Source organism: Toxorhynchites rutilus, chromosome 1 (genome assembly GCF_029784135.1).
Source record: "Toxorhynchites rutilus septentrionalis strain SRP chromosome 1, ASM2978413v1, whole genome shotgun sequence".
Taxonomy (NCBI): Eukaryota; Metazoa; Arthropoda; class Insecta; order Diptera; family Culicidae; genus Toxorhynchites; species Toxorhynchites rutilus.
In genome coordinates this window covers 64,516,030-64,522,029 of record NC_073744.1, presented here as the reverse complement: position 1 = coordinate 64,522,029, position 6,000 = coordinate 64,516,030, and the positions used below count along the sequence as shown (strand labels likewise).

At 42.2% G+C, this 6,000-nt stretch overlaps 1 protein-coding gene across 3 annotated transcripts in view; it reads left to right on the top strand.

Moving 5' to 3' along the window:
- The first annotated feature begins 1,029 nt into the window (after positions 1–1,029).
- LOC129764227 (GATA-binding factor C) overlaps positions 1,030–6,000 on the top strand; it is a 482,359-nt gene continuing 477,388 nt past the window's right edge. For all 3 annotated transcript variants that reach the window (XM_055763118.1, XM_055763109.1, XM_055763098.1), the window contains exon 1: positions 1,030–1,824. The gene's annotated coding sequence lies outside the window, so the exon portion shown is untranslated. The remainder of the gene's footprint in view (positions 1,825–6,000) is intronic.

Below are 6,000 nucleotides of genomic sequence, written 5' to 3'. Positions count from 1 at the left end.
ATTGTCAATTCCAGAACAAGAACGGTTGGGAAAGATTGACGACCGTTCAGGAGGAAGAAAAAACGCACTGCGTATTGTTCAGCAGCAGCAGCCCCAAATGCGTTGTGTTGATGTTTTTGAACGCTGAAGCTCAGTCGCAACGCAATGATATGATTGTCGGCAGGAAAACCTCCCCATGCATGTTTTGTTTTCATCTCCAATCGACCAACGTTACATTATTGTCGGTTCAAGCACAACAGAATTATTAATCCATTTTTCATCCATTACGGCACCTCCAAGCACACAGTGTATTCTGTACGAACTACAAGTAACCGTAATGCCTCACTACTACACCCGAACCGTTGTGCATCGCTTACATGCGATAGGTTCCATCCAACACAGCGAAACGATATTCCCTTTTGTATCACCCTTTGCCTGACTGCACACTGTATTCGCGGGAACGAAAATGAGGATCGAGAGAATCCACGAGAACTGAAGAGAATCCGCACACACAGAGCGGGAGAAAGAATGAAACCCGAACCGGTCCGAATCGTTCACGCCCCGCTCTGCTGTCTGCAGTCGAGCCATGTATGTGTCCAACCCACGCCCACTTCTTGCGTCGACGCTTTTCTGGTTTTTCTTTGCGCTGTGTTTCATTGCGGTTACGCTGCGCATTGCATTCACGTGCGTATACAGTGTACACGACAGGGTAACGCACACTCCGGCACACACCGGCAGCCGAACCGAGTCGAGCGTGTTATAGCGTGTATAGTGTAGGCTTACTTCCTCTTTTGGCGAGCTCCTCACACCATGTCCGGATCGCAAGGGGGCCTTGCGCTCTGCGATATTGACGAGCGGTGCGTTCCGAATTCTGCGGGCTGCGAGCTGCAATATTCTGTGCTGTGAAACGGCACCGAGAGTACGTACCCCGCGCGAGGCACAGGTCTCAGCGGAACAACTATGGCCAGAGTCGCTGTGTGGGTGCCCCGGTGCGAGTGTGTGTTGCACAGCCGTACCTCTACTGGGACTAGCTTCAGTCGGTCCAAGACCGTTGTCGTGGTTGCGCGCTTTTATGTTTTGAAAGTTCGGTTTTTGCCATTGCACACACCACAGGGATTTGAAAGCTAGGGAATAAGGTTCTCCATATTTTTTTTGGAATCCAAACAAAAACAAAGCTAGCCTAGGCTCCCCTCAATTGGTGGCGGCGGTCACGACGACGACGACGGTGGTGACGACGACCTCGCAACCCAAAATTTTCCCTGTTTCCCTTTCGACTGATAAGTATTGTTGTGCCGAGGCGAAACGAAACGGTTCTTGAAGAGAGCGCAGTAGTTGTCGATGCAAGCCGCAATACCCAAAACAATTTTTTTTTTCGCTTAGCGGTCCTCGAAAACAGAAGAGTTTACGTGCGTGCCGTGACACGACGGAATCTCGGTCTTTTCGGAACGCCACCGATCAAAACGAAGCGCGTCCTGATCAAACATACTGATAGAGTCGCTAACTCCTCAATAGCCCAAAAAATGGTATTTGATTAGTGACAAGTGTAGTGACAGCATTAATAATCGTTCAGAGTGAATAGGCGAAGATCCGCCCGTGAAGATATTGGGCGGAGAAGCGGGCGAAGATTCTCGTTCGTTGATAATTTGTTTTGCTTTGGCTGTCTGGTTGGAAGAAGATTATTTTGGAGCCCACAACAGTACCCCAGCGCACCCATAGCAGTAGTGCGTGTGTCAGCTTTCTGGACAGGGGGCGCGTGTTTGTGTGCACGCCTCTGTGCTGGTGTCGGCTACCGGGCTGTGGAATTGCTGCATCGCCTCTACAGAGAGCTTCCTGGACCCAACCGAGGTAATGATGAGTTTTTCGAAACCCCACAGGATCTACTCTCACGCACCGTTTCCGATTATCGGGACCATCTTTACGATGTAATTAAGTCGAGCAGTTGTCGTTCGACCGTGAAAGTTAGACGCGGACTGTCAAATTCTACCCCACCTCATTGATTGGCGCTCTCCGGGTTCGGAGGAGGTTGGTGGTAGATGGGTGGAAGGGGGATAAGTCGGGGTGTGCGTGCATGTGTGTGGGCACGAGTCGAGTCGTCATAGCTAGGGTCTCTCACCTGGCTGGTCGACGACGCGCGTCAGAATGAAGCTATAACAGTTCGGATCGTTATCGGGACTGTTTTTGGTTATCGCGCGCGCCGTGGATCTTCACCGGATTGGCAATAAATTGGGAAATATTCGAAGACCGGGTGTTTTCGAAGATAAGACTCGGCACTCGGCAAAACAACGTTCGGGCAGTTCGATTATGATTTGATTGAGGTGGGAAATTCCAATCTTGGATGAGGCGGGTTGATAGCAATGTGTGTGCTCGGATTAATGGAGCTTCCGTAACATAGACAACAGCGGCAGTTGGATTCGGAGATCACTTTCCGATATTACGGTATTCCAAATGATAAATAAAAATATTAAAATGACAACAATAGTGCAACTGAATGGTTGCAATCGATCCGACCTAATCTGTCAGGTGCCGACGGTCCACTAAAATTCAAAACAACGTATCCAGTAGCAATCAAATATCCGGTGTTTGTGGATTTTTTGAGTGGACCACAAGTCTTTTCAGTTTATTGCAATGCATAGCTTCAGTTGTCTTTTATTGATGGAACTGTTTGATTTATGGATTTGTTTCAACTTCGATCGTAATTCTGTGCAAAACTACAAATTAATTTGACAGATGAAAAGAAAAATAACTAATGATATCATTTTATGATTATTTTGAAAATTGTATTAACCGACTATATAACCTGTATCAACAGCTTCCATAGTAGAGTCATTATCTACGTAAGGCAAGAAATATATATTCACTCAATTTCGGAGATCCACTTAATATTGTTTGTGTCAACTCTTGGCTTGAATGACAATCTGACATCGCCTTAGCATTGATTCAACAAGGTCAGCTGTATTTTCTGGTGTGATTTTGTTCCAATTAGCTGCAATTACACACCGCAAAGTGGTACGAAACTGAGAAAAGTCGGAAGAAAATTCTCACCGAAATGTACCGTTTTGGGTCATATTCCGAACAGTCTCAAATTCCGAACACTTCATTTTAAAATGTAAATTTACTAAACTTTTATGTTATAAATAATTGAATAATGAAAACACAGACATTCTTTGGGTTATAGACTTCATTTTAACATCATTTACAGGTATCGATACCGATATAGTGCCTTTGGTCTCGAAACCATGTAAACTATAAGAAACAAATACAATCAATAATTACAAAAGCAAAATCCAATTTTTTGCAAGCCTAACATTTCTCAAAAAAAAACTAGCTAATTGACTTTAATTTGTTATATCGATCAAATGAATCGGTCCAGTAGTTTAAAAGTTATGATTTAAAAAAAAGTCACTGGAGGGTTGTGTCCATTACACGACCGCATAGTTGACGTAGGATTCCGTTAGGCTATCTGTTGATTTTGGATATGTTTGAAGAATTACATCGTTAAATTCTTTGATAATGATTTGGTGGCCCTGAAAAGGGCCGTTTTGTTTGGTTGTTGGGTGTTGTTTGTTCACTCCACCAGTGTTTACCGAGTGACGATGACAGAAGGATGGTAAACAGTCGTTTGCTGGTGCGTATCAGATAAAGGATACTGAAGTGGAACGAGATATGATGAAAATCGCCCTCTTCGATCCTAGACGAGATACCTCCTATGATATGTATGGATGAAATAAAGAAAAAAAAACTCACCAATGTAATATAAGATAATTACCAATACCGAACACAATTATCATTTTTTCTCATCAGTAAAAGCAGGTTTCTTTAATATAGAGAAAACATATTTGAAATGGAAAAGGTAATTTTCTTTTATAATTATTGCTTTCTGAGTGTTTATTCAACCCAATGCGAATTTTAAATGGACTAACAACACCTATTACTATATGTAGAGCATATGGGAAATAACTTTTCCTAATATTTCTTCACTTTTCCAATTTTTCTCGCCGTATAAACTTTCCTTGGCTGAAAATGAACACAATAAAACAGACAGCTTAAACCAAACGACCCGTTCCCGAGCGGGAACACACCTAGTTTTTATTTATGAAAATTGAAATAAATCGTTTCATATATCAAGTCATATTTAACACAACTGCTACCATATATAATTTTACAATTACACTTGTACTAAACTTTTCACAATACATGATCGGTCATTGATATGAAATTTCACAAACATTAAAGTTCCAAATTAATTTTTTTTTGGTAGAATTAATCGTATAACCTTACTTGCAATATAAAAATGCCCCCGATTTGCATATATTTGCAACGCTGATTTCCCCCAGGCAGCTTGGTTTTGATGTCTCTGTTAGGGAACACATTTCGGTAGGAACAAAAGTTCCCCCTACTCTCATGTATTTGCAATGCCGATTTTCCCCAGGCAGCTTGATTTTTTATGTCTCTGTTAGGGACCCGCCGCATGTGTCGTCAATTTCGACCAATCAAAAGAGGGTATTTCCGTTAAGATAGGGGTTGAGATTTTTCAATTGTTCGATGGTTAGTTTCATGACATATATTATTTTCTTCAATATAAAAAATTGTTATGGAATGCCGAAATCGATTGACGCAAAAATGTCATCAATCCATCATTAAATGACTGAGCAATAAGCGTTTGAAATTGGACAATTTTCACGATGTACTCGATTTTCGATTTTCAATTTGTACCCCAATATGTTCCCGAAAGACGTAATCCTACGTCAAAACTATTTTTCCAGAACCTCTCAGGGAGTGATAGATGATCATATAGATGATCATGACCTGCAAACTATGTGTATTCTTCATCGAAAAAAAAAGGAAATTTCATTTTTTCAACTATATTTTCATAAAATAGCTGTGCATCTGAGAGATCTGAGAGATCTTTCGACAGCAATCGATCTCGATGTAGGTTTTCTTTGTTCATCATATGACAGTGAACTGAAAATAACTAAATTTACAAATTACTCTTCTCGCTTTAGAACCAAAGAAAAACGGTATTAAGAGGGGGTTCTAAATAAAGAAACTTAATTGCCCCTTTCAAGACAAGGAGCACATGTGTGCTTACTCGCCAATGTCGAAAAAACTGAGTTGGGTAAAAAAAATCGGTGCAATATAAACATATTACCTCTTGCGCTATAATGTCCGTTTCAGAAATTCTTTGCCAAAAATTAAACTTAATTATCTTATTTATCAATATTCACTGCTGCATAACACACGCGGAGATGACGACGAAAAGTTTTGGCGTGGATCCCAAAACACCACCAATTTCTTTTTTCTCTCGGGCTTTCTGACTCTTCAACTGTGGGAACGGTCCCGAAATTGTCCATCGTCTGTAACGCAAATCTCCCGCTGCCGCTTGCTCGCATCGCGGCAGCGCAGCTTCCCGAAACTTATCTCTTCGATTAAGGAAACAAAATGTCCAATTTGTAGTCGCTGTCGCTGCTACGCGTAGGGACGGTTTGTGAGGTGGTGCGAGCTGACGATTTGCATGTCTCACACTTCCCACCCGAAAACAAAAACCCAGAATGACAGCAACGCTTTCCGCCGGGGCGAACGATGCGCTCCGTCCGCCGCAGTGTCCAAATAAATGAGCGATAATTAAGTTGGTCAAAATATTGGAATGCCTTTCAATTTTGGCCTGACCTGGCCCGCGGGAATCGCCCAAATCGTTTCTTTCGGGAGCGGAAAAATCTGAACGGCAGCAGTCAGAATCCCACTTAAGCCCAAACCCCCTGTCAAAACATTGAAACCGAAATTAAATTTTAATTAATTTTGTTAATTGACCGTGATTTGTTCTCGGGATGCATTTGACCCGGTCGTTATTGTGGGATTTGTTTTTCTACACTGCTTCGCTCCCAAGAAATTCACATTTTGCCCTCTGGATGCTGCGCTGTGACTGATGATTCCCTTTTCTCTGCCAACGTCAATGCTGTTCCAAGTCAGCAGATGAAAGAATCAATAAATCAAAACTCCGTTAGACTCTTGTTTTGGCACCAT